We start from the raw sequence: 23,301 nt of genomic DNA, 5'->3' as shown, positions 1-23,301 counted from the left end.
GAGCAGAACTACATTTCCCAGCGTCCCTCTCGCGCTGGAACTACACTTCCCGGGGGGCTCGGCGGTGCATCCGCCGGGGTCGCGGATTGGAGGTTTCCGGTTGGAAAAGCTCCTTGGCGGCTAACTGGGGAGGACTGGAAGAAATCTAGGATGGAGCCAGCACTGCTGGCCCAAAATGTCTGTGAGAGAACCTAAAGGCGCCTACAGGAGGAAGCGTCTGCATCTTTTCCTTGTTTTGTTTTGTTTTTTGGAGGCAGGGTCTCGCTCTGTCACCCAGTGGGGAGTGCAGTGGTGCCATCACCGCTCATTGCAGCCTCAGGCTGGTCTCCGACTCCTGGGTTCAAATGATCCTCCTGCCCCAACCTCCCAAAATGCTGGAATTACAGGCATGAGTCACTGCGTCCGGCTTCTTTTCCGTTTTTCATCATAGCTGTAAGTAGTATCGGTAAATGTTAGTGTTACGCGCGTCCGTATAAGAGGCCACCTGAGCAGGCTAAGTGTGAGCAACAAGCCTGTTGATTCACTTGGGTGCAAGGGGGCTGAGTCTGAGAAAGGAGTCAGCGGAGGGTGGTGGGCTTATCATTGGTTCTTATAGGTTTGGGATAGGATAGGCGGTGGAGTCAGCAGCAATTTTTTTTTTTTTTTGAGACGGTGTCTTGCTCTGTTGCCCAGGCCGGAGTGCAGTGGTGTGATCTCGGCTCACTGCAAGCTCCGACTCCCGGGTTTACGCCATTCTCCTGCCTCAGCCCCCCGAGTAGCTGGGACTACAGGCACCCCCCACCACGCCCGGCTAATTTTTTTTGTATTTTTAGTAGAGACGGGGTTTCACTGTGTTAGCCAGGATGGTCTTGATCTCCCGACTTTGTGATACTCCCGCCTTGGCGTCCCAAAGTGCTGGGATTACAGGCGTGAACCACCGCGCCCGGCCTCAGCAGCAATTTTTTGCGGGCAGGGGAGGATGTTACAAAGTACATTCACAAGGGCGGGGAGGGTGTATTGTCACAAGGGCGGAGAGGAATGTTACAAAGTACATTCACAAGGACCGGGAATATTACAAAGTACATTATCACAAGGGTGGGGGAATGTCACGATGGCTTGACCATGGTGCGGCCAGCTCAGAGGACCTTACATTTAGTACATCCAATCCAGCAGTATTGACAAAAGGAATGAAAATAGATGATAGGGCCGGGTCCAGTGGCTCATGGCTGTAATCCCAGCACTTTGGGAGGCCGAGGTGGGCGGATCACGAGGTCAGGAGATCGAGACCATCCTGGCCAACACGGTGAAACCCCGTCTCTACTAAAAATACAAAACATTAGCTGGGCGTGGTGGTGGGCGCCTGTAATCCCATCTACTCGGGAGGCTGAGGCAGGAGAATCGCTTGAACTCGGGAGGCGGAGGTTGCGGTGAGCCATCATGCCACTGCACTCCAGCCTGGCGACAGAGTGAGACTGTCTCAAAAAAAAAAGGAAAAATAAATGAGATGAGGACATTACAGGGAAATAAAATATATTTATGGATATATAAAGTGGTGGCTTGTCCCTGTAGTCCCAACTACTGGAGGTTGAAGCAGGAGGATCGCCTGAGCCTGGGAGGTTGAGGCTGCAGTGAGCTATGATGGCAACACTGCACTCCACCCTGGGCCACAGAGAGAGACACCTTCTCTTAAAAATATTTTTTGGCCAGGCCAGGCACAGTGGCTCACACCTGTAATCCCAGCACTTTGGGAGGCTGAGGCGGGCGGATCATCTGAGGTCAGGAGTTCGAGACCAGCCTGACCAACATGGTGAAACCCTATCTGTACTAAAAATATAAAAATTAGCCAGGTGTGGTGACTCATGCCTGTAGTGGCTCATACCTGTAATCCCAGCTACTTGGGAGGCGGAGGCATGAGAATTGCTTGAACCTGGGAGGCAGAGGTTGCAGTGAGCTGAGATCTCACCACTGCACTCCACCCTGGGAGACAGAGTGAGACTCTGTCTAAAAAAAAAAAATAATAAAATAAAAGCATATTAGTTTTTTAAAATAAAAATGGGGAGAAACAGGAAACACACACACAACTGGCAATTTAAAAAATTGAAATGGCCATAAAGACCAAATTAAAGTATTTGTGAAATAATATTTTGCTCAATTCTATATTAGTAAATTTGGACCCTGTGAGAGATGGAGTTTTGCTCTTGTCACCCAGGCTGGAGTGCAGTGGTGCAATCTCAGCTCACTGCAACCTCTGCCTCCCGCGTTCAAGCGATTCTCCTGCCTCAGCCTCCTGAGTCACTGGGATTACAGGTGCCCACCATCACTCCCAGCTAATTTTTTTTTTTTGAGACAGAGTCTTGTCCAGTCGCCCAGGCTAGAGTGCAGTGGCACAATATCGGCTCACTGCAACCTCCGCCTCCGGAGTTTAAGTGATTCTCCTGCCTCAGCCTCCCGAGTAGCTGGGATTACAGGCGTGCGCCACCACGCCTGGCTAATTTTTGTTTTTTTAGTAGAGACGGGGTTTCACCACATTGGCCAGGCTGGTCTCGATCTCTTAACCTCGTGATTCACCCACCTCGGCCTCCCAAAGTGCTGGGATTACAGGCATGAGCTACTGCGCCCAGCCACTCCCAGCTACTTTTTGTATTTTTAGTAGAGATGAGTTTCACCATGTTGGCAAGGCTGGTCTCAAACTCCTGACCTCAGGTGATCCATGTGTCTCGGACTCCCAAAGTGTTGGGATTACAGATCTGAGCCACCGTACCCAGCCCACATTGTCCTGGTTCTAATTGAGATTCAGACTTTATTTAAGCAAACCAATTCCATGATCAACAGACCTAAAATTAAAATTCTGCTTTAAGGTAGTTTTGTTTTTGTTCTCAGAAAATTTTGCTGTTCACAGATTTATGATTTTCACTTTTCTCTGAGATTAAGTGTGTTATTTATTAAATGACTCACTAGAATTTATACTCCTTTTTTTTTTTGAGACGGAGTCTTGCTCTGTCACCCAGGCTGGAGTGCAGTGGCACGATCTCAGTTCACTGCAACCTCTGCCTCCTGGGTTGAAGCAATTCTCCTGCCTCTGCCTCTCGAGTAGCTGGGATTACAGGCACCCACCATCATGCCTGGCTAATTTTTTGTATTTTTGTAGAGACGAGGCTTCACCATGTTGGCCAGGCTGGTGTCGAACTCATGACCTCAGGTGATCCGCCGGTCTTGGCCTCCCAAAGTGCTGGGATTACAGGCATGAGCCACTGAGCATGGCCGTGGCCTTTTCTTTCATTCAAATTTTGGTCAGGAAAGAAAACAGTTTCTCTCTCTAAAAAGAATATTCCATGGCTTAAGTAAAACTTATAAGTTTAAAAAAAAAGCTGGCCAAACTCTTAAGTTCAGTTCATTTGACACATCTAAAGTCCCATTTTAAATGACCAAAGCCAGCAAAAAAAACTTTCTGTAAAGACGGAGATAAGTCTTAAAGATAAGACACTCTTTCTCCCAGCCAAAAGATAACTTAGTGACTTAGGTTTTGTGAAACTATTTAAGCTCATCGTTCATGACCTACGTTGGACCCATAAGACTCCCCTCAACAAAAAACATACAAAAATCTCCTAGTGCCCTAAGTGCCCAAAATTACTGGGTTTCACCAAGACATCTAAAAAAGTGACTCATGGGTGACTCTTCAATAAGTAATCCTTACTAAGCAGCATACCAGATCCAACAACTCTTTCCCTTTCGATCTTTGATCATTAAAACAAAAACCCCAAATTATGGACAATCATCCATCTAAAACTGAGTCCCCTTCAAAAGAAATACACCTTTAGCCGGGCGCAGTGGCTCACGCCTGTAATCCCAGCACTTTGGGAGGCCGAGGCGGGCGGGTCACGAGGTCAGGAGATCGAGACCATCCTGGCTAACACGGTGAAACCCCGTCTCTACTAAAAATACAAAAAATTAGCCAGGCGCGGTGGCGGGCGCCTGCAGTCCCAGTTACTCGGGAGGCTGAGGCAGGAGAATGGCGTGAACCCGGGAGGCAGAGCTTGCAGTGAGCCGAGATCGCGCCACTGCACTCTGGCCTGAGAGAAAGAGCAAGACTCGTCTCAAAAAAAAAAAAAAAAAAAAGAAATACACCTTTAATGGCTGGATGCAGTGCCTCACGCCGGTAATCTCAGCACTTTGGGAGGCCGAGGTGGGCGGAGCACGAGGTCAGGAGTTCGAGACCAGCCTGACCAACATGGTGAAACCCTGTCTCTACTAAAAATACAAAAATTAGGCGGGCGTGGTGGCCAGCGCCTGTAATCCCAGCTACTTAGGAGTCTGAGGCAGGAGAATTGCTTGAAACAGAAAGGTGGAGGTTGCAGTGAGCCGAAACTGTGCCACTGCATTCCAGTCTGGGCAAAAGAGCGAAACTCTGTCTCAAAAAAAAAAAAAAATACACCTTTAAGTAACTCCAGCTAAATTCATATGTAGTACTTATGACCCGACCTCCTGTCAGTATCTTTTAAAATGGTCTTATTTAACCCGTAAAGACCCCAAACTACAAAGCCCAAAATGAAATGACATTAAAAATACCTTAATTAGTTTATGTGCATAATTTTTAAAAACTGAGTCTAAAATTTTAAAAAAATGGAAAGTTACTTTCAATAATACTAAAAAGCATCCAAAAGAGACTCTGATTTCTTTCCCTACAGGAAAAATTAAACTCTTTAGAACTATTGATATATTAAAAAAGGAAACTGCCAAAACTTCTCACCCTTCTGCTTCTGCATCTCTTTATCCCTCCGTCTCTAAACTGCCTTGCCAAGACTTGAGTTTTTTCCTCCTCCCCATCCAATCACTTATCTTTTGTAAATTAATATGTATTAGTGTGGAGTCCTAATTCGGGAAAAAGAGACAGGGTAGTGGGAGCAGGGGAAAGCAAAATAAGAAATAAGAGAAAGCAGATAAGGTGTAAGTCTGCCTTTCTTAATGGTCCAGGACTCAGAGCTGTCATAACTCACAATCTTCCTGTGCCCAGCTATCACCAGATCCTCAGCTGATACAAAAAATGCAAGTCAGCTTCCTGCAACCTTGGTGTTGTCAGAACTGAAAGTAGCACTCTGCAGCCCAAGAACCACCTATTACATCTCCAGGAAGGCTTCGTTTCCTTGCAGTCAGTTCCTCTATTGCTGGCTGCCTGTTACCTTCTTGAAAGCATTTTCCTACTTTCTCTAATCTGCCTGTCTTGGTAAATTCTTTTTTTTTTTTTTTTTTTTTTGTGTGTGTGTGTGTGTGACAGAGTCTTGCTCTGTCACCAGGCTGGAGTGCAGGGGCGCGATCTCGGCTCACTGTAACCTCCACCTCCTGGGTTCAAGCCTTTCCACTGCCTCACCCTCCCAAGTAGCTGGGACTACAGGTGTGTTCCACCACGCCTGGCTAATTTTTTGTATTTTGGTAGAGACGGGGTTTCACCATGTTGGTCAGGCTGGTCTGGAACTCCTGACCTCAGGTGATCCGTCTGCCTTGGCCTCCCAAAGTGCTGGGATTACAGGCGTGAGCCACCGCGCCCGGCCAAACTTTATATATTTTTAGTTTTTTAGTAGAGACGGGGTTTAAACATACTGGCCAGGCTGGTTTCTTTGAGGGTTCGTTCGTCACCAGGTGAGTGCGGCAATCTCGGTCATGAAGTCCCCCCCGGTTGCCTCTCCGAGTAGCTGGGACTACAGGCGCCCGCCACCACGCCCGGCTAATTTTTTGTATTTTTAGTAGAGACGGGGTTTCACCGTGGTCTCGATCTCCTGACCTCGTGATCCGCCCGCCTCGGCCTCCCAAAGTGCTGGGATTACAAGCGTGAGCCACCGCGCCCGGCCCAGGCTGGTTTCTAACTCCTCCCGCCTCGGCCTCCCAAAGTGCTGGGATTATAGGCGTGAGCCAGCACGCCAGGCCCTTTTAGTTATTTTAGATTAACATATCCTAGTGCTGACTGAAGCCCTGGAGTCAGCTATTCCTGAAGCCTACAGATCAACTTCTTTGGTTATAAAAGCTAATAGATTTCCTCTATTAGTCTAAGCTAGTTTGAGTTATATTTCTGGCAGAGCCTTATTACAAATTTACTTTCTTTTTTCTTTTCGTTTCTTTCTGTTTGAGACAGGATCTTACTTTGTGAACCAATGGGAATGCAGTGGTGCAAATACAGTTTGCACCTCCACCTCCCAGGCTTAAATGATCCTCCCACCTCAGCCTCCTGAGTAGCTGGGACCACAGGCGCATGCCACCATGCCTGGCTAATTTTGTTTTTTTTTGAGGCAGAGTCTAGCTCTGTTGCCCAGGCTGGAGTGCAATGGCACGATCTTGGCTCACTGCAACCTCCACCTCCTGGGTTCAAGTGATTCTCATGCCCCAGCCTCCCGAGTAGTTGGGATTACAGGCACATACGACCATGCCTGGCTAATTTTTTGTATTTTTAGTAGAGACAGGGTTTCACCATGTTGGTCAGGCTAGTCTCAAACTCATGACCTCAGGTGATCTGCCTACCTCGGCCTCCCATACTGCTGGGATTACAGGCTTGAGCCACTGCGTCCAGCCTAATACCTGGTTAATTTTTGTAAAGACGGGGTTTCACCATGTTGCCCAGGCTGCTCTCGAACTCCTGAGCTCTAGTGATCCACCCACCTTGACCTCCCAAAGTGCTGGGATTACAGGTATGAACAATTGCACCCAGCCACAAATTCACTCTTTTACTTCGAAAGAGTCTTAATACAAACTTACTGTAGTAATTATGTAGGGCATTCCCAGCATCCGTTTCCATGCCAATCAAAAAAACCCTAAGCTAAATAATTTAAAAATATAGAAATAAAAGAAATCTGTGTGCAGCAAACCACCCAAGTGCCGAGGCAAGAGACCGAGGGCACAAGCTGTTCCAGTATAATAAAGAAAATATATAGAATAAGAATAGTTATACTAGAAATAGATTATAGATATGATTATATATGAATATCATTAATCATTAGTTTGTAGCATTACTCTTTATTCCACTTTTATGATAATCTTTGTTCTACAATTATAGCCTTGGAAAAACCAGGCCATACAGAGATCGGAACTGAAGGGACACGGTGAGAAGTGACCAGAAGACAAGAGTGTGAGCCTTCTGTCACACCTTATCAGGGCCACTAGAGGGCTCCCTGGTCTAGCGGTAACGCCAGCGCCTGGGAAAACACCCGTTACTTAGCAGACCTTGGTCTAGCGGTCGCGCCAGCGCCTGGGAAGACACCCGTTACTTAGCAGACCAGGAAAGGGAGTCTCCCTTTCCCTGGGGGAGTTAGAGAAGACTGCTCCACCACCTCTTGTGGAAGGCCTGACATCAGTCAAGCCCGCCCGCAGCCATCCGGAGGCTGACCAGCGGTCACGCTCCTGGTCCACTTTCATGTTCCACCCTATACACCTGGCTCCACCTTCTAGATAGCAGTAGCAGAATTAGTGAAAGTATTAAGCTGTTGATCCCTCCAAGAAATGCATATAAGAAATAATGACATAGGCTGTTCTCCCTCTTTCTCTCTCTGCCTCGGCTGCCAGGCAGGGAAGGGCTCCCTGTCCAGCGGACATGTGACTCGCGTGACCTTACTTATCATTGGAGGTGGCTCACATTCCTTACCCTGTCCCCTTGTCTTGTATCCAATAAATAACAGCGCAGCCTGGCATTCGGGGCCACAACCGGTCTCTGCGTCTTGGTGGTAGTGGTCCCCCACGCCCAACTGTCTTTTCTTCTATCTCTTTGTCTTGTGTCTTTATTTCTACAATCTCTCGTCTCTGCACACAAAGAGAAAAACCCACAGGCCCTGTAGGGCTGGTCCCTATAGAAATCATATATGCTTATTTGTTGTTGTAACTTTACTTTTTTTTTAATGCATGTTGTTGCAACTCTGCTTTTTATTCTGAGACAGGGTCTCACTCTGTCACCCAGGCTGGAGTGCAAGGGTGTGATCATACCTCATTGCAGCCTCAGCCTCCTCCCACTCAGCCTCCCAAGTAGCTGGGAGTACAGGCACATGCCACTGTGCCTAGATAATTTTCTGAAATTTTTTTTTGTAGAGACAGGGTTTTGCCATGTTTCCCAGGCTGGCCTCAAAGTCCTGAGCACAAGTGCTAGAATTACAGGCATGAGCCACCATGACTGCATGCCTGGCCCAACTCTACCTTTATTTTATTGTATTTTATTTTTTTTTCGAGATGGAGTCTCTGTAGGCTGGAGTGCAGTGGCGCGATCTTGGCTCATTGCAATCTCCACATCCCAGGTTCAAGCGATTCTCCTGCCTCAGCCTCCCCAGTAGCTGGGATTACAGGCACATGCCACCATGCCCAGCTAATTTTTGTATTTTTAGTAGACATGGGAATTTGCTATGTTGGACAGGCTGGTCTCAAACTCCTGACCTCAGGTGATCCGCCCTCCTTGGCCTCCCAAAGTGCTGGGATTACAGGTGTGAGCCACTGCGCGCGGCCAACTCTGCTTCTTTTAATGTGCAAACACTGTCCCTGATCATCTAGGAACAGAATGGTTATCTTGTGTTGACTCTATCGTGTCTCACACACCCAAATGTTCTCATTGTTCTTCACTGGTCTGTATCCTGTCGTTCATTATTTTTACAGGTGTCTATTTCTCTCATGCACTTTTCCAGGACCTCCTTTCTTTGCCGTCCATGTGAATCTAACCGTAGATTCTCTTCCCGTCCATGTAAATCTAACCGTAGATTCCTAACCGTAGATTCTCTTCCCCTCCACGTAAATCTAACCGTAGATTCCTAACCGTAGATTCTCTTCCCTCAAAGTGGCTCTGCATTGTTTTAGGCCAGTTGCAGCTTTACACATAACAAAAGATTCATATAATTATGAATACGAAGACCTGGGGTAGCAGGAGACCAGGGTTCCTGTCTAATATGGATAGATCTGGGAAGCCTGCATGATTAGGGACTATGCATTTAAACTTACATCAATGATGTAATATCACAATCCAGGTGGAAGGACGGCCTATGAAAGGTCATAAGTGGTGACTAAGTTTGCTTCAGTGAGAGAACTGGGCGTAGAATATGTGTTTGGAATTTGCTAAAAATACAATTTGTTAGGAATGTTATGAGGCTGTAGCAGTGCCTTATTAGCTCTAGGTTTCGATAGAAAGGGAAGATTAAATCGTGGCAGCGGCGGGCTTTCTGGAGTGGCTGCTGCCATCATGCCGGCTGCAGCAGTGAAGCACGCCTGGGGCTGCATGCTCCATGGAGCTGGGGACAAGTGAGAGCCTCGCCCCTTCCAAGTTGGGGTGGGAGTTCCCCAGGTGCCACTGCAGCTGCCCAAACCACTCAGGCATCCCTGTGCTCTCAGTGGGGGGAGGAGGCTGGAGCCCCACCCTCCTGGGCACAGCTGCAGCTGTCCAAACTGTGGCTGCAGATCTGAGCCTCTGGCTCTATGGAACAGGCAGGAATCCCACCCCGCCCCTCCTTCCCATGCAGCTGCAAACCATGACTGCAGACACAGGCATCTCTGCACTCTGGGGGAACGAGGAAGACCCCCCTGCCCTCGCAAGCTGGGAAATGCCTGCTCCCACTGCCCGGCTTTTCTCTGCTGTCGGCGCCTGCTCCAGTCTCAGAGCAAAGCTGAGGCCAAGCCTGGGCACTGTCACAGCCTGGCTGGGTGTGGACACGCTCAAGGCAATGCTGACACGCCAGTCCCTTGCTGCCTCAGTCCCCTCTGGACATTGGGCACTGATGAGTATAGGAGGGAAGCTGATGGGGGGCTGAGGGCAGCTTGGCATTGCCCTGTAGGCACCCCTTGGTACCTACAGCCTGGGCACCATGAACGACAGCAGGAGGCAGGCAGGCTCCTGGGTGGAAGGGGCATGTCCCTGGTGAGGCCCCACCTTGAGGCCAGGAAGGGCTTGAAGGCTGGGGGTCGGGCTCCCAGTCCCGCAGACCAGAGCGGGAACTTGTGGTGCCTTTTCCAGGCCCACCCACAGCCACCCATGGACCCACTGGAAGTCTCTCCCTCCTCTCTGAGGCCCACGAAAGCCCCAGGCTCAGCCAGAGCTGAGCAGATGTCAGGATAACCAGCTGCAGAGAAGAGCTACCCAGTCCAGGGCCTCCTGTCTGCTGAGAGCTGCAGAGATGATGGGATGACCTGCTTGTAGAGAGGAGCTTCCCGCTCCAGGGTGTTCTCTCTGCTGTCTCTGCTAGGAGCTGAACACTTGTCAGGACACCCTGGCTGCAGAAAGGAGCTACCCGCCGTGGGTCTCCTCTGAGCTGTTCTATTGCTCAGTAAAGCTCCTCTTCACCTTGCTCACCCTTCACTTGTCCGTGTACCTCATTTTTCCTGGTCGCAGGACAAGAACTCAGGATCTGTTGAATGGTGGGGCTCTAAGAGCTGTAACACAAATGGCTGAAACGTGCCTCTTGCTCGCCATGTTGCGAGTGAAGAGGAGAGAAGGGCTGCGGCCCTTCAGGGATCCCAGACTTGGGAGCTCCCTGAGCCAGGGCTGTGACTCCCTCTTAGGGGCCCTGTGGTCCTCGGCATCACCAAGCTTCTGAGTGCCACTGCGTTCCCCAGTGCCAGCTGTTGAAGCTGCTTGTGGTGTGTCTGGTCCGGCCACAGCTTTGCCGAGAGCTGGTGCCTATTCCAGCACCTGGAGCTGCCCACCCCACTGCAGCAGCCGGCATGTCTACTGTGTAGGGCCAGACCCCATGCTCGGCCACACGCTCTTCCTCACGCCATGCCTGACTCAGCCTTTGCAGGCATAGGATCCAGACAGGTGGCGCGAGCCAAGCACGACATGCCAGGCTGAGTGGACAGAATGAGTCTAGAAGGCCTGAGCAAAACTCGGGCAAAGGTGCCATAGGCCACAGAGGTTTCTGGCTGGAAAGGCAACACCCCAAGTATCTTGAGACAATTGGGGATAAATGGAATAAAGAAAAGAACTCAGGATTTGGATCCCTAATGGTCCAGACTTTATACCATAAGTCCTTCAGTTGCTACCTATGTCCTTGGGCAAATAGCAAATTTTCTATGCTTGTTTCTTCACAATGAGCATGTGTCAGTCCATTCTTGCATTGCTATAAAGAAATACCCGAGACTGGGTAATTTATAAGAAAATAGGTTTATTTGGCTTACAGCTCTGCAGGCTGTACAGGAAACAGTCCTGGCATCTGCTTCTGGGGAAGCCTTTGGAAGCTTTCAGTCATTGTGGAACATGGAGTGGAGCAGGCATCTCATGCGGCAGAAATGGCAGAAAAATGGGGGAGGCACCACACTTTTAAACAACCAGATCCACCTGGGATTACAGGTGCCCGCCACCATGCCCAGCTAATTTTTGTATTTTTAGTAAAGACAGGGTTTTGCCGTGTTGGCCAGGCTGGTCTCTATCTCCTGACCTCAGGTGATCCGCCTGCCTTGGCCTCCCAAAGTGCTGGGATTACAGGCCTGAGCCTCCGCACCCAGCCCATCATTTCTTATTCTTAAAACAATTCTATGAGAATCTTTTTATTATGCTCTGATATAGTTTGAGTATATGAAACTAGATATAGTTTGAAGGTATGCTCCCACCCAAATCTCATGTTGAAATGTAATCCCCAGTGTTGGAGGTGGAGCCTGGTGAGAGGTGTTTGGGTCATGAAGACAGATCTCTCGTGGTTCGGTGTAATCCAATAATGAGTGAATTCTCAAAAGATATGGTTTTTTCTTTTCTTTTTTTTTTTTTTGAGACAGTCTCGCTGTGTCGCCCAGGCTGGAGTGCAGTGGCATGATCTTGGCTCACTGCAAGCTCCGCCTCCCGGGTTCACGCCATTCTCCTGCCTGAGCCTCCCGAGTAGCTGAGACTACAGGCGCCCGCTACCACGCCCGGCTAATTTTTTGTATTTTTAGTAGAGATGGGGTTTCACCGTGTTAACCAGGATGGTCTCGACCTGTTGACCTCGTGATCCACCTGCCTCGGCCTCCCAAAGTGCTGGGATTACAGGCATGAGGCACCGCGCCCGGCCCAAAGAGTTTTTAAAAAATAGCTGAAAGATAATGAAACATGTCTGGAATCAGATAACTTTGAGGAAGGATGTACAGTGTGTGACCAACACATAGTTTTCCACTGAAACACGTTTTTTTTTTTTTTAGTAGTAATTTCCAGTCTAGTTGTCTGTCAAAGATTTAAACCATAATCTTTTCCCCCCAGAGGTTGATACTTTTCTTATTGATTTTTTCTTAAACAAAATCAATTATTGTCCATTATAAAAATGTTAAATCCACAGTAGGGTAAAAATAGAATGTCCAGGAACCACTTTGCACTGCCCTCATTTAGTTCTACTCCACAAAATTAACGATTGTTAATATTTTCTTGTTTATCCTTTCAGAACTCCATTTATTTGTGAGAATGGTGTCGTATAAAATGTCTTAGCCAGGTATGGGTGGCTCATGCTTGTAATCACAACACTTCTGGAGAGCAAGGTAGGAAAATCGCTTGAGGGCAGGAGTTCAAGACCAGCCTTGGCAACTCAGCAAGACCCCCATCTCTTATGTTTTTATTATGCTTTCCCTTGAACATTTCTTTATTATATTTCTTCCCCTTTTTACAAAACTGTTGACGTATCTGTTTATGTGTCATGCCAAATTCAAATGAGAGTAATAGACTCTGGTATTGTGGGACATCTGTTTAATCTAAACTTTTTCCAAAGAGTGTCCATGAGGGATTTGCTGACTAGTCTTTTTTTGGGATATCGTTTTTCATTTTCTTTTTTCCTTTCTTTCTCCTGTTCATCTTCCAGCTCCTTTAACATTTCCTCTTGTTTTTCTCCTTCTCTCTTTCTGCCTGCTTCTCCTCCTCTCCATTTCTGCTTTCCCTTTTATTCATCTTCACTGTAATTTCCATTTGATTGTTCTGAATTTTGATCCCAAGGCATAGCCAGTGGTTTCTGTATAACAGGATCCCAACTCTTCAATTCTGTGAAGTTATCACTACCTTCCAGCCTTTGCTGACTTGCATCCATGATTGTTTGGCTCTGAGTCTTCTCTCTTAGAGGCTCTGTTTGATTTTCAGAAATAAAAAAAATTCTCAGCACCGCATGTTTTACCTCAGAAAAGTCTTGAAGTATCAGGAGCTCTCTCCACCTTGAAAACGTTTCTTCTCCTGCTTCCTGGACGCCATCCTTTCCCAGATTTCCTTCAAAGTCAGTGGCTGCTCTTTCAAAGCTTTCTTTCTTGCTCCTCTTTCCCCTAGCGCTCTCTCTAAACCAGAATCTTGAGAATCTACTTTATTCATCCCTATAAACCTGGTAAATAGCAACATCACAGCTATAAAACCTAACAAATTGTAAGTAATATGGAAATAATAAATGACTTTACTGAATGAAGAATGTCTATACAGAAACAAGACCAAAGATATCAAAGAATTTAGAGGAAACTTAACTAAGTAAAACAGGGCAGTGGAAGACAAAGAGAAGACCCAATTCAAAAGGCAGGAGGGTGAATAATAAGCCAATTATGAAAAGCTATAAGAGAAGATGTCAACCTCTGAAAAAGTGGAGAATGTTGTTGGTAGAATACGTGGAGAATGTTGTTGGTAGAATACGTGGAGAATGTTGTTGGTAGGACACAGGGAGCAAAAGCTAGATTCTCGGAATAAAATGGGAGTAGAAGTTGAAGGAATGGGTAAAGACTCCAAATTTCAATAAAGAAGAGGTCAGGAGGAGGCATATGCATATACAATAACAGAAACATCTGATGTACTTTAATGGGAAGAGTAAATAATGTCAAGTTAATTTGTCTATTCAATATAATTCTGCTCAAGGCCAGGCACGATGGCTCATGCCTGTAATCCCAGCACTTTGGGAGGTGAAGGTGGGAGGATTGCTTGAACTGAGGACTTCAAGACCAGCCTGGGCAACGTAGCCAGACTCTGCCTCTACAAAAAAAATTTAAAAATTAGCCAGGCCTGGTGGGGCATTGCCTGTCGTCCTAGCTGCTCAGGAGGCTGAGGTGGGAGGACTGCTTGAGTCCAAGAGTCTAAGGCTGCAGGGAGCTATGATCACACCACTGCACTCCAGCCTTGGTGAGAGAGTGGGACCCTGTCTTTAAAAAACCTACTGAAAATTTCATAGAGTTTTTCTAATTTCATGAAACGAAAGTTCAAATGGAAGAAGAAACAGTGAAAAATATCACAGAAACTAGAAAGAATTCATACTCACAAATTCAAAACCTAAAGCATGTCAACAAGAAACACTATGGGTGATAGCACAGTAAATGAAGAAACAGGATAGCCAATCTGGAGAGGAAACTAGATGGGAGAATAAATAAAGACACTTTACAAACAAAACATCTTTTGAACATCTAGGGTGATAAGCTAGGACAGGTTTTGGAGCAGTCAGGAAGATTATAAGAAGCCACAAAAAGAGGGGAATCCAACAATGCCCCACAAAGCTTGCAGCTAATGGCGGAAAATGTCCCAAGTCTGGGGAAGCATATGAACATTTATGTGCATGAAGCTCAAAAGTCTCTAATCAGGTAAGAAAATATCACCAAGACATATTATAATCAAACCATCAAAAACCAAAGACAGGCCAGGCATCATGGCTCATGCTTGTCTTCTCAGCACTTTGGGAGGCTGAGGCAGAAGGATCACTTGAGCCCAGGAGTTGGAAGCCAGCCTGAGGAACATAGTGAGACCATGTCTCCACACACAAAAATTAGCCAGATGCGATGGCATGTGCTTGTAGTGCCAGCTAATTGGGAGGCTGAGGTGATAGGATCACTTCGTCTCAGGATGTTGAGGCTGCAGTGATTCAGGATCTTGCCACTGCACTTCCATCTGGGTGACAGAGCAGTCCCTGCTTAAAAAAAAATTAAAGGCAAAGACTATCTTGAAAGTAGCAAGAGAAAATCACTAAGGATTATCAGTGGATTTCTCAGCAGAAATTTTGCAGGCTAGGAGAGAGTGGGATGATATTTTCCAAGGGCTGAAAGAAACAAACACTGCTAATCAAGAATACTTTATCCCTAAAGCTGTCTTTCAGAAATGAAAGAGAAAGATTTTCCCAAACAAAAGCTGAGGGAGTACACATCGCCACTAGTCCTGCTTTACTAGAAATGCTAAAGGGTATTCTTTAAGCTGAAGTGAAGTTGCGAATTAGTAACATGAAAACATATGAAAGTATAAAACTAGTTAAAAGCATACAGTCATATTCAGAATACTCTAATGCTATAATGATGTGTAAATCACTTATATTTCTAGTATAAAGATTAAAAGACAAATTTTTTTTTTTGAGAGGGAGTTTTGCTCTTGTTGCCCAGGCTGGAGTGCAGTGGCACGATCTCAGCTCACTGCAACCTTTGTCTCCCGGGTTCAAGCAATTCTCCTGCCTCAGCCTCCCGAGTAGCTGGTATTACAGGTGCCCACCACCACGCCCAGCTAATTTTTTGTATTTTTAGTAGAGATGGTGTTTCCCTATGTTGGCCAGGCTGGTCTCAAACTCCTGACCTCAGGCGATCTACACACCTCAGCCTCCCAAAGTGCTGGGATTACAGGTGTGAGCCATCGCGCCCAGCCAACAAAACTACTAAAAATAACTATAGCTACAGCCATTTGTTAGTAGATACACAATGTAAAAAGATGTAAATTATAATATCATAAACAAAATAGAGGAGGAGTAAAGATATAGTTTTTATATGCAAAGTTAAGTTGTTATAAGCTTAAAATAGACTTATTAACTATGTTATACGTGAGCCTCATTGTAACTACAACACAAAAACCTATGGTAGATACATGAAAAATGAAGAGAAATAAACCACAGCTTATCACCTAGAGAAAATGATCAAATCACAAAGGAAAACAGCAAGGGAGGAGGAAAGGACAAAGGGATCTATGAAACAGTCAGAAAAACAATTAACATAATGACCATAGTAAGTCCTTACCCATCAATAATTACCTTGAATATAAATGAATTAAATTGTCTAGTCAAAAGACAGACAGTAGCTAAGTGGATTGGAAAAAACCCCAAACAAGGCCCAACCATATGCTACCTATAAGAGACATACCTCAGTTTTAAGGATACACATAGGCTGAAAGTGAAGGAATAGAATAAAATATTCTATGCAAATAGAAACCACGAATATGTGGAAATTAAACAACATACTCCTGAACAACCAATGGGTCAACCAATGGGAAGAAATCAAAAGGGAAATTTAGAATTATCTTAAGACTTAAAAAAATGGAAACACAGCATATGAAAACTTACGGAATGCAGCAAAAGCAGTTCTAAGAGGGAACATTATAGTGCTAAATGCCTATGCTAAAAAAGATTATAAACAAGCTAGCATTACACCTCCAGAAACTAGGAAAAGAACAAATTAAACCCAATGTTAGTAGAAGTAAGGACATAGCAAACATCAGAGCAGAAATAAATGAAATAGAACTGTAAAAATAACAGGAAGATCAACAAAACTAAGTTGGTTTTTGAAAAGATAAATAAAATTGACAATCCTTTAGCTAGACTAAGAAAAAAGGAGAAATGATGAAATCAGAAATGAAAGAGGAGACATTATAACTGATACCACAGACATACAAAGGATCATGAGAGAATACTACAAGAAAAGGTACAGCAAAAAAATGTAAATAACCCAGAAAAAAATGAATAAATTCCTGGAAACATACAACTTAACAAGACTGAATCATGTAGAATAGAAAATTTGGCTGGGCATGGTGGCTCACAGTTGTAATCTCCACTTTGGGAGGCAAAGGCGGGTGGATTGCTTGAGTCCAGGAGTTGGAGACCAGTCTGGGCAACAAGGTGAAACCCCGTCTCTACAAAAAATACCAAAATTAGCCGGACATGTGTGGGCGGCAAGCCGCCCAGGTGCCGAGGCAAGAGACCAAGGGCTCGAGCTGTTCCAGTATAATAAAATACATAAAGTAAGAATAGTTATACTAGATATAGATCATAGATATGATTATATATGAATATTATTAATCGTTAGTTCATTCCAATATTATAATAATCCTTGCTCTACAATTATACCTAGGAAAAACCAGGCCATACAGAGATAGGAGCTGAGGGGACACAGTGAGAAGTGACCAGAAGACAAGTGCGAGCCTTCTGTTATGCCCGGACCGGGCCGTCAGAGGGCTCCTGGGTCTAGTGGTAACGCCAGCGCCTGGGAAGACGCCTGTTGCCAGGCAGATCTTGGTCTAGCGGTAGCGTCAGTGCCTAGAAAAGGCACTGGTTACTTAGCAGACCGGGAAAGGGAGTCTCCCTTTCCCCCGGGGAGGTAGAGAAGACCCTGCTCCACCACCTGTTGTGGAGGTCCTGACATCAGTCAAGCCCGCCCGCAGTCATCTGGAGGCCTGACCGTCTCCCTGTGATGATGTGCTTCAGCGGTCACACTCCTGGTCCACTTTCATGTTCCACCCTGTACACCTGGCTCTGCCTTCTAGATAGCAGTAGCAGAATTAGTGAAAGTACTAAAAGTCTTTGAAATGCAGAAGTAATGGCGTAAGCTGTCTTTTCTCTCTCTCCGCCTCAGCTGCCAAACAGGGAAGAGTCCCCTGTCCAGTGGACATGTGACTCGCGTGACCTTACCTATCATTGGAGGTGGCTCACACTCCTTACCCTGCCCCCTTGTCTTTTATCCAATAAATAACAGCACAGCCAGGCATTTGGGGCCACAACCGGTCTCCGCGTCTTGGTGGTAGTGGCCCCCCGGGCCCAGCTGTCTTTTCTTCTATCTCTTTGTCTTGTGTCTTTATTTCTATGATCTCAGGTCTCCGCACATGGGGAGAAAATCCCACAGACCCTGTAGGGCTAGACCCTACAGGCATGGTGGCACATGCCTATAGTCTCAGCTACTTGGGAGGCTGACTTGGGAGAACCCAGGAGTTTGAGGCTGCGGTGAGCCATGTTTGTGCTACTGCACTCCAGCCTGGGTGACAGAGTGAGACACTGTCTCAAAAGAAAAAAAAGTTTGAGTAGACCATAAAATAATCATTAGACCAAATGATAGCATTATTGTAACTCTGGTTTATAACTCCACATTTTCTTTTTTTTTAAAACATAATTTAAGACATTAATGCATTTAAAAGAAGGACTAATGTATGTTTTGGGGCATGCAATGTATAAGCATGTAATTTTGTGACATCAGCAAACCAAAGGGGTGGGAGCAGAGCTTTAAAGGAGCAGAGTTCTCACATGTTATTGAAGTTAAACTGGTAAAAATTCAAATTAGAGCGTTATCGTTTCCGATGTTAAATGTACTTCTCATGGCAACCACAAAAAAATAGCTATAGAACAGACACAAAAGAACATCAGAAAGGAATTTAAACATTCCACTATAAAAAATCAACTAGGCCGGGTGCAGTGGCTGACGCCTGTAATCCCAGCACTTTGGGAGGCCAAGGTGGGTGGATCACCTGAGGTCAGGAGTTTGAGATCAGCCTGGCTAACATGGTGAAACCCCGTCTCTACTAACAATACAAAAAATTAGCTGGGCATGGTGGCGGGTGCCTGTAATCCCAGCCACTCGGGAGGCTGAGGCAGGAGAGTTCCTTGAACCCGGGAGGCAGAGGTTGCAGTGAGTCAAGATCGTGCCATTGCATTCCAGCTTGAGCAACAAGAGCAAAACTCCCTCTCAAAAAAAAATAGATAAATAAACACAAAAGAAGACAGCAATGCAGGAAATTAGAGATAAAAATGCTTATAAGCCACTTCAAAAACAAAGCAAAATGAGAGAAATAATATCTTCTGGCCAGGCGCGGTGGCTCACGCCTGTAATCCCAGCATTTTGGGAGGCTGAGACAGGTGGATCACCTGAGGTCAGGAGTTCAAGACCAGCCTGACCAATATGGTGAAACCCCCATCTCTATTAAAAATGCAAACATTAGCTGGGCATGGTGGCACGCACCTGTAGTCCCAGCTACTCGGGAGGCTGAGGCAGTAGAATCACTTGAACCCAGGAGGCGGAGGTTGCAGTGAGCTGAGATCGTGCCACTGCACTCCAGCCTGGGTGACAGAGCGAGACTCCGTCTCAAAAAAAAAAAAAGCTTCCTCATTAGTAGTTAATTTACAAGTAAATGATAAACTTTTCAATCAAAAGACTTACATTTGAAGATTGAATAAAAATACATAATTCAACTATATGCTGTTATAAGAGACTCACTTTACATCCAAAAACACAAATAGTAGAAAGTGAAAGGATTGAAAAAGATATTCCATGTAAACGTCCCAAAGAAAGCAGTGATGGTTGCATCAGACAAAATAGCCTTTAAACCAAAACAGATGGCCGGGCGCGGTGGCTCACGCCTGTAATCCCAGCACTTTGGGAGGCCGAGGCGGGCGGATCACGAGGTCAGGAGATTGAGACCACGGTGAAACCCCGTCTCTACTAAAAATACAAAAAATTAGCCGGGCGCGGTGGCGGGCGCCTGTAGTCCCAGCTACTCCGGAGGCTGAGGCAAGAGAATGGCGTGAACCCGGGAGGCGGAGCTTGCAGTGAGCCGAGATCGCGCCACTGCACTCCAGCCTGGGCGACAGAGTGAGACTCCGTCTCAAAAAAAAAAAAAAAAAACCAAAACAGATGACAAGACAAAGAATAATCTTGTAGATTAATAAAATATTCAATATAGGACATTATAAATACTTATATATCTAATAACAGACCATAAAAATATATAAAGCAAAAACTGACAGAATTCATGACAGCAATATTCTAGAGTAATAATTGAAGACTTCAATACCTCACTCTGTTTATGACTTAAGATATTTGCATCACTGTTGACAAGTGAAATCAATTTTTGTTTTCATTTTCTGTGATTCTTTTTTAGGTTTACATGTTATTGTTATAATTGCTCCAGAAATTCGGAAGTTTTTTTGTTTGTTTGTTCTTTTTTGAAATGGAGTTTCGCTCTGTCACCCAGGCTGGAGTGCAGTGGTGCGATCTCGGCTCACTGCAACCTCCGATTCCTGGGTTCAAGTGATTCTCCTGCCTCAGCCTCCTGAGTAGCTGGGATTACAGGTGCCCACCACCACGCCCGGCTAATTTTTGTATTTTTAGTAGAGACGGGGTTTCACCATGTTGGCCAGGATGGTCTTGATCTCCTGACGTTGTGATCCGTCTGCCTCGGCCTCCGAAAGTACTGGGATTACAGGCATGAGCCACCGCGCCCGGCCACATTTTTACTTCTTTTGTTAAATTTATTACTATTTTATTCTTTTTGATGCTGTGAAAGAAATTGTTTACTTAACTTCATTTTAAGATTATTCACTGCTAGTATATAGAAGTATAGTGTTTATATATTGATCTTGTACCCTTTGACCATGCTAACATGATTTATTAGTTTCAGTAGTTTTATTATTATTATTGATTCCTAGAAATTTTCTATATGCAGGATCATATCATCTGTGAATAAAGGCAATTTTACTCTTTTTTCCAATCTGGATGCTTCCTTTTCTTTCTTTTCTTTTGCTTGATTGCACCAGCTAGAACATCCAACATTGAACAGAACCAACTAGAACATCCAGTGCAATGTTGAACAGAATTAGCTAGAACATCCAGTACGCCATTGAACAGAACCAACTAGAACATCCAGTACAACGTGGAACAGAACCGGCTAGAACATCCAGTACAACGTGGAACAGAACCGGCTAGAACATCCAGTGCAACGTGGAACAGAACCAGGCAGAACATCCAGTGCAACGTTGAACAGAAATGTTGAAAGCAGACACCCTTGCTTGTTTCCTATTATAGGGGAAAAGCACTCAGTCTTTTACCGTTCTGTAGGCTGTTAGCTAGGGTTGTTTTAAAATGCCTATTATCAAGTTGAGGAAATTCCCTTTTATTCCTAGATTGTTGAGAGTTTTTGCCATGAATAGATGTTGGTTTTGCTAAATGCCTTTTGCTGCATCTATTGAAATAGTCATATAGTTTTTGTTTTTTATTATACTGATTTTCAGTGTTGAACCAATCTTTCATTCTTGGTATATATTCCATTTGGTCATTTTATAAAATCCTTTTTGTACGTTGCCAGATTCAGTTTACTAACATTTTTCTTAAACAGCTTTATTAAGTTATAATTGGTATAGAATAAACTGCATGTATTTAAACAATTTGGTAAGTTTTCACATGAGTAAACACCTGCAAAACCAGTTTGAGGAGAAAAAAAGTTTTCTCAAGCCTGTTAAGAATTTTCGTGTCTGTGTCTATGGTACTACACACCATAGGAATATTGGTGTGTAGTTTTGTTTTGTTTTTCCCTTGTGATGTCTTTGTCTAGCTCTGGTATGAGAATAATACTGGCTTCATAGAATAAGTTGGGAAGTATTCCCTCTCATCTATTTTCTGAAAGAATTTCTAAAGAATTATCCTTTCTTCTTTAAGTATTTGATGGAACTCACTAGTGGAGCCATCCATTCCCAGATTTTCTCTGTGGGAAAATTTTTAATTAATTAATTTCTTTTTTTGAGACAGGGTCTCATTCTGTTGCCCAGACTGGAATGCAGTGGTGGGATCATGGCTCACTGCAGACTCAACCTCTCAGGATCAAGCATTTCTCCTGCCTCAGCCTCCCAGGTAGCTGGGATTACAGGTGTATGCCACCACACCTGGCTAATTTTTTTAATTTTTAATTATTATGAGTACATAGTAGGTGTGTACATTTATGGATTACATGAGATATTTTGATATAGAATGCATATTATAATGCAATGATTATTATGCAGTGCATAAGAATCACATCAGGGAAAATGGGGTATCCTCAAGCATTTATCCTTTGTGTTACAAGCAATCCAACTATACTTTTAGTTATTTTAAAATGTACAATTGAATTATTTTTGAGTATATCTTGTTGTGCTAGAAAATACTAGGTCTTATTCTAACTATTTTTTTCTGCCAAATGACCATTCCCATCCCCCACAGTGTCCCGCTACCCTCCCAGCTGCTGGTAACCATCTTTCTACTCTCTATCACCATGAGTTCAATTGTTTTAATTTTTGGCTCTCACAAATAAGTGAGAATATGTGAAGTTTGTCTTCTCTGCCTCACTTATTTCACTTAATATAATGATCTCCAGTTCCATCCATGTTGTTGCAAATGACAGGATCTCATTCTTTTTTATGGCTTCCTACTACTCCATTGTGTATATGTACCACATTTTCTTTATTCATTAACCTGTTGATTGACCCTTCGGTTACTTCCAAATCTTGGCTATTGTGAATAGTGCTGCAATAAACAAGGCAGTGCAGATAGCTCTTGGATATACTGATTTTCTTTCTTTTGGGTATATACCTAGGAGTGGGATAGCTGGATTGTATGGTAGCTCTATTTTTATTTTTTTGAGGAACCTCCTAACTGTTCTCCATAGTGGTTGTACTAATTTACATTCCCACCAAGAGTGTACAAGAGTTCCCTTTTCCGCATATCCTCACCAGCATTTATTATTGCTTGTCTTTTGGATAAAAGCCATTTTAACTGGGGTGAGATAATATCTCATTGTAGTTTTGATTTGCATTTCTCTGATGATCAATTATATTGTGCACCTTTTCATATACCTGTTCGCCATTTGTATGTCTTCTTTTGAGAAATGTCTATTCAGATGTTTGGCACTTTTTTTTTTTTTTTTTTTTTGAGACAGGGTTTCACTCCTGTCATCCAGGCTGGAGTGCAATGGTGCAATCTCGGCTCACTGCCATCTCCACCTCACGGGCTCAAGCAATTCTGCTGCCTTAGCCACCCAAGTAGCTGAGACTACAGATGCATGCCACCGCATCCGGCTTACTTTTGATATGTTTTGTAGAGATGAGGTTTCGCCGTGTTGCCCAGGCTAGTCTCCAACTCCTGGGCTCACGCGATCCACCCACCTCAGCCCTCCAAAGTGCTGGGATTACAGACGTGAGCCATCGTGCCCGGCTGTTTTGCACATTTTTAAATCTCAAAAGGCCAATCTACAATAGTGGTGTTATCTGTAGGAGTAACTGGGGAAGTTGCATGTCTTGTGACCAATCCATACCTTAGCAGAATTCAGGCTCCTCTCCTCCCGCTAGCTTGGTGGTCTCTCATAGGTTTTACAAAGGCAGTGGGTTTTGGAAAAGGGCTATCATTTAAACTATAACCTAAATGTCTTCCAAAGTTAGCTTGGCCTAAGCCCAGCAATAATGAAGGCATCTTGACAGCCAAAGGCGCGCGGGGTCGGGGGTTTGGTTAGATTAGACCTCCCCACTGCTATAATTTTCTCACTGATATAATTTTTGCAAAGGCAGTTTCATTATTGGTGTGGTTCTATTTATTTGTCTTTAACATCTACTATAGTTTCTCCTTTATGAAGTTGGTTACTCTATTATTTGGTGC

The 23,301-nt window shown here is 44.8% G+C and overlaps 1 pseudogene; it reads right to left on the bottom strand.

Annotated features, from left to right (window-relative positions):
- Nucleotides 1-12,369: 12,369 nt before the first annotated feature.
- On the bottom strand, nt 12,370-20,120 carry LOC116479359 (NANOG neighbor homeobox-like; annotated as a pseudogene).
- Nucleotides 20,121-23,301: the final 3,181 nt, after the last annotated feature.

This window comes from Hylobates moloch, unplaced genomic scaffold (genome assembly GCF_009828535.3).
Source record: "Hylobates moloch isolate HMO894 unplaced genomic scaffold, HMol_V3 SCAFFOLD_12, whole genome shotgun sequence".
Lineage (NCBI taxonomy): Eukaryota > Metazoa > Chordata > Mammalia > Primates > Hylobatidae > Hylobates > Hylobates moloch.
The sequence above is the reverse complement of the archived record's forward strand: the minus strand, read 5'-3'. Positions and strand labels throughout refer to the sequence as shown.